The sequence below is a fragment of the Lygodium microphyllum genome, chromosome 30 (assembly GCF_053477565.2).
Source record: "Lygodium microphyllum isolate KBCC chromosome 30, Lygodium_microphyllum_v1.1.10, whole genome shotgun sequence".
Classification (NCBI taxonomy): domain Eukaryota; kingdom Viridiplantae; phylum Streptophyta; class Polypodiopsida; order Schizaeales; family Lygodiaceae; genus Lygodium; species Lygodium microphyllum.
This window is the reverse complement of record NC_141164.1, coordinates 89,892,589-89,904,015: the sequence shown is the minus strand read 5'-3', so window position 1 is coordinate 89,904,015 and position 11,427 is coordinate 89,892,589.

Genomic DNA, 11,427 nt, shown 5'->3' with positions numbered 1-11,427 from the left:
CTCCCCTATATAACTGGGGGGGGGCTGCACAGCTGGACGGACGGAGGAGAAGACCAGAAGAGAGAACCGTCAGGCCATGTGTGAGAGTGAAGAAATTTTGCTTCATCCGGTCGCTGCCGTGGGGTGAAAGGAAGGGAAAGACTGTGATAAGTCGGAACGTGCCATGTGAGAAGAGAGAAAGCTGCCAGCTGACACAACAATGCCACTGCCTACAGCCGTCGACCTCATTCGCCACACAGAAGCACAGCCTGCCCGTCGCCAACATGGCGTTGAAACGCCCTCCTGCCACGTATGAAGCATAGAAGCTTCTGAAGAGAAGCTTCTTAAGGGGGCTAGTTAAGCCCCCTTTCACCCCCCCCCCCCTCGCCCCCCAGGTTTTTAAGACCCTTAAGCCCCCTTTCATTTCCCCCCCCGGGTTTTTTAAGACCCTTAAGCCACCTTTCATTTCCCCCCTCGGGTTTTTTAAGACCCTTAAGCCACCTTTCATTTCCCCCCCCCCCCCCCCCCCCGGGTTTTTAAGGTCCTTAAGCCCCCTTTCATTCCCCTCCCCCCCGAGTTTTTAAGGCCCTTAAGCCCCCTTTCATTCCCCCTCCCCGGGTTTTTAAGACCCTTAAGCCCCCTTTCCGCCCCCCCCCTCCCCGCCCCCTCCCCCCCCCCCCCCCCGGGTTTTAATCCTCTTAAGGCCCTTTCAATCCCTTGTGGTGCCTTCCCAAAAACCTTATGATTATCCCCCCCCCCCCCCCCGGTTTTTAACCCCTATAAGCTCTTTTCCATGGTATTTTGGAACCCCCCTCCTAGTATTCTTAATTTTCATTTAGCCCTTACGCTTGGTTTCAGAATCATTCCCCCCCCTTGTGCTTTAACCACTTATAACTTTTTTTTTTGGGCTTTACAAGACCCTTTTCCCCCCAAAAGTACTAGGCTTTGAAAATGTCTTACTACCCCCTCCTCGTGGTTAAACCCCTTAGCTATTCCTTTCCCTTTCCAAAATACCCTTGGGACTTGGGTTTTTCCCCTACTCGAAAAAGAGAAGAAGATTATTGAAGTGCAAGGGAGCGATGGTGGAATTCTGAAAAGGAAGTGTAAAGTTGTTTCCATGTTCGAAGGACTACAATTGCGATGCCTCCTAAGAAAGTCCAAGGCACAGTTGAGGAAGGGTCATCTCCCGGAATCCATGTGGATATCTCACCCCAAACCCAAGTTTTTCCTTCTTAATTTTTATTTTATATCGTTGTAATTTAATCATGCAAGGTTAGTTGTTAGAAATAGAATATATCTTGTCCTATTCATTCATGACGAAATACATCTAATGGAACATGCAAAATAAATAAAGTATAAACGTATTTTCTTTTCAAATAGCTTTATGCATTGAAATGAATTATGAGCAAGATTATTTACCCATTAAAGTAGTATACTTCAGTTAAGCCTAAAGATATAAAACTGCATCTCGCACTATTAACCCCTATTCTTTTTACAAAGAATCATCATGGAAAGTGCAAATCATGAAAGGATTCGTACGATGCATAAACTCTAGGAAATTATCTTTGCTAACTGCATAACTTAGCAAGAAAAAGGTTGCTTATTTAGCATAAGTTTTGTTCGCAAAGAAAAGGAAGATTAGTTGGAATTAACCTGCCCTCAAATCGATAAAGTATAGGATTGAAAAGTCAATTGACACGTAGATAACAAATCATGCGGAAGTAATCTCGAAATTACCTTCTAGAGTTAACCAAATTAATATAAAATTAAAAATACCTATGCTGCGAAATATTCATTGGGAATTAGTTAAATTCCAAGAAAAGTTTATACCTTAAATACTTGCCCACATTCCCTGAATCTAGGGTCAGTAAATTGTAAACGTAAAAAGAACTAGGGTTTGTCCCTGAGTTTCTTACAAAAAAATAAAGCTAGGAAGCCCTAGGTCTAACAACGTCAACTTAAAGAACCTGAAACGGATTGTTTTGTGACTCCATTATCTCATAGTACGATGCGGGACTTGCACAGCAAGTACAGAGTCATATGGTCTTGTGATTGAATCACAAGAAGAAAGGCCAAATTCTCACAACAAGGATGGCGGATCCTTACACAAGTTATCTTGCAAGAGGATGTATACTTTGATATCCTTCCTGAGTAAGGAAGATTAATAGGAGATTAAAAACCAGAAACTGACATACCCAATGAGCTTTAAGGTTTGACCAAGTTGGGTTAATATGGTACGCCCTAACCAGAATATATGGGATCTTGCCAAGTTGCAAGAAACCCGGATCGAGTTCTGGATGCATTCGAAAGGAAGGAATCATCCCTTAGCAGTTTGCCAATAACAAAAATGATCAATGGAAATGTTTGTGCTTGCTAGAGATTTTAGAGCACTGTTTGACTTGTTTGACCAATGAATTACAAAATAAATAAATATCTATACTTCAAGTTGAAGGCCTGAAGGGAGAGGTAGCTTCAGTTACCCCCGACTGCCTGCCTGACCCTAACCAAGGGGGTTGTTGACCGCGCCGGGAACGTGGACCAAACCCGCCGCGAGAGGTCTCTCCATTGAGTGCTACTTGGAGCAGGAGGATGCTTGGGTGCCAAGGGGGGATCTGGCCGTAAATCCCTCGCCTTCCGGGTCCTGCACAAGAGGCTAACGTGACTCGGGATTGGATCTCGAGGCCCGCATACTAGTCTACGGGTGGAAACTTGGAATAGTGATCCCTGTGGATTGCTGGATAGCCTTCGGGCGGATTGTGGATAAGCCTACATGCAGAACTCTTTGTATTTCAAAGATAAATATGATGACCTATTAATAAAGAACTTGTCTGATATTGTTTTTCTATGTCAAGTGATAAGATTACGTGAAGGAACCAATGCTTAACGGGTTAATTAAAGAAGTTGGTTGTTACATGTCCAACTAATGTGTTAGATAATTACATAACTAAAACAACCCAAGGAAAGTGGGGAGGATGGGCCATGGGTCCATCCTATGGATGGGTGGTCCCGGTTGGCCGGAAACTTTTCTCAAATCACGAGGAACAGTGGGATGATCGTCAAAGGACACGAACAACAAAAGCGTTGACCTAGAGTTATGTCTTAACCCGATTTACGCTGTTTTAGGGGAACGGAATGGGACTATGCCTTATGTTGGCAGAGAGGTTGAGCTTTTCATCCCTCTTGTTTCCCATTCTCCTTGAACCAAGTGCAGTGTGAATTCGCTTCGGACCTGGCGTTTCTGCGTAAAGTAGTTCGCTTGGGTCCGAGGCTAGTTGCTGTTAGGAAATGACCAATCAGGAAAACCCTAATTCAGGTCGCTCCTAAGTGGGAACGACCGGAATACTTCCGCTATGTGGCAGACACGAAAAGCCCTAGATCGCAAATCCCATAACATTCCATGGGAGTGCTGGGCGGAGCTTTCTAGACATCCTTTCCGATGGACTGCTAAGATATGTCCTAGATGATACTAGTGGACACGTTATAAAAATGATAATTTTTTCTAAATAACTTGAATACACACTATCGCCTAGTGCTTCCCAATTCCACCGCTTCTTGCTCTACACATCAACTGAAACATTCACAATTTTTAGGAAAATATTAAAATTAAACAAAAAAAGTGAATATCTAGCAGTCTACAACTACAAAATAAATAAATTTTTAGAACTAAATCCTAATATTTATTTATTACGAGTGTGTACTCTAAACTCATAAATGTCCATTAATTTAAATATGTATTTTGCGAAATTACCCGCTATGGAATCATCCACTTGCACATTAAATTAACGAGATGCTTGAAAAGGACAGGTGTCCCCATTGACTTTTCGCATAAGGAATCCACCTTGTGTATGAGCCCTGGCAATAAATATAATTTTACGGAATCCACCGCAAAACCTCATGAAATCCACCGTAGAATATGCCTCCTTGCATCATACCCTTGGGATGGGATAGCAATTATCCTCAATTGCTATTAGCTCAATGTGGAGCCAATAGTGAGGGGTAAGCACTTAGGTCTTGGGCGTGCATCCATTGGGCCTCTTCAACAAGATGATTTTTAAACTTAACCAAATATCTAGAATATCTACGGTGAGCTCTAGTGGTCATAAAGTCAGTATCTAGAACAGTTTCACATTCAAGGATTTCAGTTTATTTTTCTAACAAAGGAGGGTTTTCATAGACAGGGTGTATAGGTAATTGGCCTCTAAAATGTCGTAATAAACTGATATGAAAAGTGTTGTGGATTGTTCAGTGTTGGGGTAATTCTAATTTAAATGCATTGTCATTGATTTTATGAATGATCTTGAAAGTTCCATAAAATCTAGGAGCTAACTTTACAACAGGGTGTTTGTCAACACTTTGTAATCTTCTCTTTTCAATGCGTAAACAAACATAATCATTAACTTTGAAACTCATAGCTTTTATTTTCTTGTTAGCTTGTTTTGTATATGATTGTTGGGCTTTCACAATCACATCTTTAACTTCATCAAAAATAGTAGCATACATGTTAGCAATATTATCAGTAGCTTGAACTTTGTTTGACTTGGATGTAACAGGTGCAGGGAATCTATATCCATAAATAATTTGAAATGGTGCTTTGTATGTAGCTGTATGTGGTGTGTTATTGTATGCAAGCTGAAGTAAATGTAAATATGTATCCCATGTTTGTTATTTTGAAATTGTGCATGCACGCAAAAGATCTAAAATTGTACTGTTAGTAGCTTCTATTTGCCCATTTGTTTCCTAATGAAATGCAGATGAAAAATCAATCTTTGTTTCTAAATTAACAAACAAAGTAGTCCAAAAATTATTACAAAATCTAGAATCACGGTCAGAAATAATAACTTTTGGCAAACCATGATTAGTGAAAACAGTTTTAAAAAACAATTGAGCACTTTGAGATGCAGTTAACGTTTTCTTGCATGGGAATGGAATATGATTGTTTGCTAAACCTATCTACAATAGTCCAAATCATATCATGATTAGCTTTAGTGTTGGGCAAACCAGTAATGAAATCCATTGGAATCTGTTCCCATGCTCATTGTGGAATTGGTAAAGGCATTAATAAACCATATTGTTTACCATAGTGTCGTTTAACTCTTTGTCAAATTAAACATTCAGATACAAAGTTAGATCATCAGATTCCATCTATGGCCAATAAAAATGTTCAATAAATGTATGCAAAGTAGAAATAATATCTCTATGGCCTTGGTATGGGGGACAATGAATTTCGTGCAAGACATACGATCGAAATGGAACAGTTACACATAATCTTTTTTCATAGAACATAAATCCATCAGCGTAAGACAATGAATTAATTGGAATCCAGTTATTTGCAACTAATTTATTCCAATCAGCTTGAAAACTAAGGTCTTGGTCATAGGTATCTTTCATAGGGAGAAGAGACTCAAAAGATATCATAGAGATATTATGAATAGTCTGTCTTCTACTTAAAGCATCAGCAATAACATTTTCTTTTTTGGGTTGATATTGTATAAGTGGATGAAAACTTTGAATAAAAGCAGCCCATTTAATGTGTCTGTCAGATATTTGTGGCTGACTAAGAAGATGTTTAATACTTTGTTGATCAGTTTTGATCATGAATTCAGATCCCATTAAATAGTGTTTCCATTGATGTAAATCTTGTACTATAACTAGCAATTCCTTATCATTGGTAAAAGACTTAAGTTCAGAGGGTTTAAGTTTGCAGCTAGAGTAGGCTATGGGATGGGAATCTTGCATAAGGACTACTCATATTCCAGATCCACTAGCGTCAGTGACTGCTAGGAAAATGGTTCTATTAAAGTCAGGTAATTGCAAGACAGGATCATAAGTTACAGCATGTTTCAGTAAATCAAAGGACTTTTGTTGATTGTTAGACCAATGATACACAATACTTTTCTTTAATAATTTTGTCAAAGGTAATGTAAGCAATGGAAAATTTCTCACAATTTTTTTGTAAAAGCTAGCAAGACCTAAGAAAGAACATAATTCATGCACATTTATAGGTATCGGCCAATTCAAAATTGCTTCTATCCTTTTAGGTTCAACTTTAATACCTTCAGATGAAACAATATGTCCTAGGTATTCAATTTGTGTTTGGAAAAATTCACTCTTTTCAGGACAAGCATATAATTGATTCTCTTTCAATAATTTGAAAATCAAGGATAAATGTTCATAATGCTCGTTTTCATTCTTACTGAAAGCCAATATTTCATCAAAGAAAATAATGACACAATATTGATGCTTCAAAAATATGCGATTCATCGTACGACTGAATGTGGCTAGTGCATTAGTTAAACCAAAAGGCATAACAAGGAATTCAAAGTGTCCAAATTGTGTTGTAAATGCAATTTTGAAAATATCACATGTGTGCAATCGTACTTGATGGTATCCAGATTTAAGATCTATCTTGCTAAATATTATAGACCCTTGTAGTTTGTCCATAAGATTGTCTACCCTAGGGATCGGATATCTATTCTTAACAGTGATCTTATTTAGGGCACAATAATCAATGCACATCCTATACGTATTGTTTTTCTTCTGCACTAATAGGACAGGTGTATCAAATGGAGAACTATTGGGCCTAATGAGTTCTCGAGTTAACATATCTTCAACTTGGACTTGAATTTCTTTCTTTTCAATTTGGTTATGTCTATATAAGGTGCTTTACATGGTGGTTGTGATCCAAGAATTAGGTCTATTTTGTGATCTTCGGGACATATAGCTGATAAGCCAGCTGATAAGTCAACAGCAAAACAGTCTTGAAATTGTTAAAGAAATTGTGCATGCCTAGGATTTATCTGATTACATTCACCCATATTAAGTAGGATTTGCTACCTTTTTGTAATGCATGTTTAGCCTGTGTATGACTAAGCAATTGAAAATTATCGAAAGTGTGCATACCATGCAATGTGATTTGTTTCCCATTAGAATGAATCTTCATTGAATATGTGGAATAATCTATATCGAGATTATATTGATGATGCCAAGGCATTCCTAAGATAATGTCACTAGATTGCAAAGGCATAACTAAGAAATTTCTAGGTTCAACATAATCACCAATTTTAATATCTGAGTTATGCACCTCTTGTTCTATTGTATCTAGTGCTGCAGCCTTGATGCGATAATGAGTAGAAACATTATGTAAATTCAATTCTTTGACCAATTTTGTAGAAATCAAATAGTGTGTGCTCCCATCATCATGTAAAACAGTCTTTTCTCTACCATGCACAAGACATTTAATCGTTAATAAAGAATGAGAATTTTGCATATCTGGTAAAGTATTTGAAGTAGTACTGATATCGTCATCGTCTTCCGTGAAATCTGGCATTTCTTCATGGTCTTCATCTTCTCTCACTCCCAAATACTTGATTTGAACAGTCCACTTTTTGGATTGATAATTGGCCACCAGATGTCCAGGTTGATGACATTTGTAACAGACTATGGATTAATTAGCCTTAGACACATTATTGGTAATAGCAGAAAGTTTAGGAATGTTGGGATTTGGATAGTAAGATGGCTTAGGATTTGGATTTTTGTTTGATGGTAAGGCAGGGGGTCGTGTCCAGGTTTTACGGATTGAAGATGGAAGGAAAAATTTTTGATTGAATCTTCGAAAATTTGAATTGAATTGTTTTGAACCCAAGTTACCATTAGTTGGGAATTGTGGTGGTCGCTTCTCTCGTCCTCGAATTTTGTCTTCAGCATCATGGGCTCTCTCTTCCTTTCTCTCTCTGTCTCTTTTTCTCTCTCTATCCCTATCTATCTTCCTTTCTCTTAGTATCTCTCTCTCTCTCCATCTCCTACTCTCCTCTCTCTCTCTATCTCTTTTTATCTCTCTCTCCCTCTCTTTGTCTCCCTGTCTTACCTCTCTCTTAATCTCTCTCCCTCTCGTTTTATCTCCCTCCATCTCTCTTCTCCTCTCTCTTAATCTCTCTCCCTCTCTTTCCATCTCTCTCTCTCTCTCTCATAGTCTTAATCTCCCTCCCTCTCTCCATCTCTGTCTCTCTCACTCTTTCTATCTATCTTTCTCTCTCTTTTTCTCCCTCTCTCCCTCTCTCTCTCTCTTTTCATCTCTCCCTCCCTTTCCATTTCTCCCCCTCACACACACACACACACACACACACACTCTCTCTCTCTCTCTCTCTCTCTCTCTCTCCTTCTTCTTCTTCTTCTTATTCTCTCTCTCTCTCTCTCTCCATCTCTTCCCCTTCTCTCTTTGCGTTTCTCCGTCTTCCCCTTTCTTTCTTTCCATCGTTTCCTCTGTATCTCTTACCTGGTTTCCATTTCTCCCCCTCTCTCTTCCCATTTCTCCCACCAATATCTCTCTCCCTCTTTCAATTCCCCCTCTCTCTCTTTTCATCTCTAGCGATGTAATGGAAGCTTCCAATGCCACTGGAACAACTTTGCAGACAAGGTTTAGCTATATTGATTAAGAATTCAAGAATTGGAAAGTAGATTGCCATTTTCAATAGAATCAACATCAATGTCTTCTTGTATAGAAGGATGTTGGGTTTCTTGTATATCTTCAATATGTGGATAGTTGTTATTCAGATACGATAAAGAGAAGAAGATGGAGGATATTGCATGCAAAGACAAAGAAGTTGAAGAGAATGGTGAAATGTTTCTAAAGGATATTGAGAACTAGTTAGTGTAAGAATTTGATGTTGGTTTGTTTAAAAAGTGAAAACATTACAAGTGGAAGAAAAGGAGATAGAGTTGAGTGTTGAGATTGAAACAGGTCCTCTTGAATGTGTCCCAACATTTCCTAGTTATCTCATCAATAGAAAGAGATATGTATTGCTAAATGATATTAAACACAATTTTTATCTTTAAGAAGATTACTTGGAAATCTTTGCAGCATGGGGTCAAAATTATAAGAGTTTTATAGGTTATGAAGAGGAATTACTAGCAACTGTTGATATTGAGGGAGAGAATTTTCAAGATAGCTCTGTAGCCTTGCATTCTTATATTAATCAAATCATGGAATATGAAAAGGGGAGGATACCTACAAAGGAAGAGTACTTACAAATTCAATAGAGACTTGGTATTGATAACATGTTGTATGAAGAGAAACTGAAGTCTCCATTAGAGGAGAAACCAAAAAGTTTAATAAAGCTATATGATCATAGTCTTCTTGAGGAAGATGAGAACCCTAAGGCACAAAAGATAATTCTAAGATATCCATTGTGATTTATATTAGAGTATGTTATGCATTATAAACAAATATTATAGGATATTTATATATTGATATCTTATAGTATTGTGGTTTATTATGAAGATAGAAATTGAAGATGCAGACAAATTTCTTGGAAGAGCCAAGGGCTCAAGGCAGGGCTTGGCAAAAGCCAAGGCCTTGGTGATCATATTAGAAGCTAAAATAATTAAATAGTTGCAATTTATCATAGTAGGTTTTCAAGCTCTCCAAGCTTACCAATAACGGCTTTGAAAGCTATCTCCAAGGTGATTACATCCCAAGCTTTCAATAGAGGTTCAAAAAAGATAATTTTGGTGGAGAAGAAAGAAGCTATAAGAGTTTTTGGCTTCATGCCTAGATACAATGAATCTAGGGCAAGATACTTTGGAGTTATTGCCTCTTATTTTCTCTCCCATGTAGGAGATGCCAAGAATTTGAATCTCCTTTCAGGCTATACGAAACAAGAATTCCTAAAATGTAGAGGTCTCATCGAGTGGGATGAAATAAAAGATTCCTTTAGAGGACCTAGTGAATTCCTTGAAACTAAAGACTCTTCTGCAAACAGAGTCAGACTAAAAGATGTTAAGGGTTTCTTGAAACCCATATTTTTCCATCTCTTTGTCTAGTTTGTAATCATTCTGAATATCTTTGCTTTGCACAAGAGTTTAAGTATACATATTTTCTTCTTTGGGTAACAGTGGATATAGTCCTTACCAAAGATGATGTATTACATGATGTGGTTGTGTCTTTGAGGTTGAATTTGTGCCAAATTTATCTGTAGAACCATTGAAAGACCTATAATAAATTGTTTACTTTGTATGTTCCACCTCCATGTCTCGTGTGTCTAAAGTATTTTGTTCTTGCTTGATAATGTGATTTTTCCATATCTTGGGTTGACCAAATAGATAGAGATCCATATTTCTTAATAAAATATGGAGCGTGGTTGTATAAAATATATTGTATAGTTTAGAAATAAAGAAATTCAATTAGAAAACCCTATATGAGTTAGACAATAAAGATACATACATATGCAAACTTCTTACCATATAGTGAGTGAAGTGTTGATTAGTCCAAGCTTCTGTTATTGATTTTTTAAAAGGTTCAATTGGTTTTTGATGTCTTTGAGATTATCATCATTCCACTCTGTTTTATCACAATAAAAGAATACTTTGTCTAGTGTTTCCCAAACATTGGCTTTTCTATTCCGAGCATGCCCATTATCAGCATGATCCTTAACTGCAGTATGTAGGCACTTTTACTGATTGTATCTAATAGTTGAGCCACCATTCCTAGAGTTTATCTTACCAAGTCTCCTATGAAAGTTTAGGAACCTTCTACCCTTGACTTCACCAATAGATAGCTTTTGGGGACATAATTGCCATCCTTAGACTTTGGAAGATCTGGTTTAATAACAACATTACCACCGTGAAAACCAATTGTAGATAAGACTTTTTCAATCTTTGTTACAACATCTGTTCTAGCTGATAATGGCTTCAGCTTCCATGCAAATCCTATATAAATATGAACAAGGTTTTCAATTATCCTACAAAGCACATGAAGTGTATAGATATGAGCATTCACTAAATGAATATCTAGGACTGGCTTAAACTATGGATCCTTGTTGTGCCGAGAGGGAGCTCTATTCCAATTTCTTAAGTTCAACTCTATGGTTGGGGACATGCAATATAGGCAAGGAGATCTAGAGTTGGCTCCCTTTGATACATTGTACATACATTTAAGTGTTTTTAAGTCACTAGCTATGTGCCACTCAATCTTATAGTTCCCAAATCCTTCAACAAATAGCTGTTCTCCTACTTTTGTCTCTTAATAACATCAGGTATTGGTGTTCGATGAAAAACCCAATACAATATATCAAAATCCTCGGTATCTACCTTGAATGCTTCTAGCCCACCAGATGTGTTCCAATTGAACATTAAATGAAATTGAGTGATTGTAATGATCTAATGAAAGTGCTCTATTCATCAAGGTAATAGAGACGCTCTCTAGTTTTGTACATTTTAGAATCTCAATTTCATCAAGTTTAACCACAAATCTAGCCACTCCTTGTTTCTCTTCCAATGACAAGTCATAGAATCTAATCATTAAGCATTGTAGGATGGGAAATTCAAGGAAAATATTGTTAAATTCATTGAATACAACTTCCTTTTTCTTGCCCTTGAAGCTAGCCTTGATATGGAAAGGCTCACCTAGAATCTCTATCACTTTGTTATTCACTCTCTGTCTAATAGTTCTAA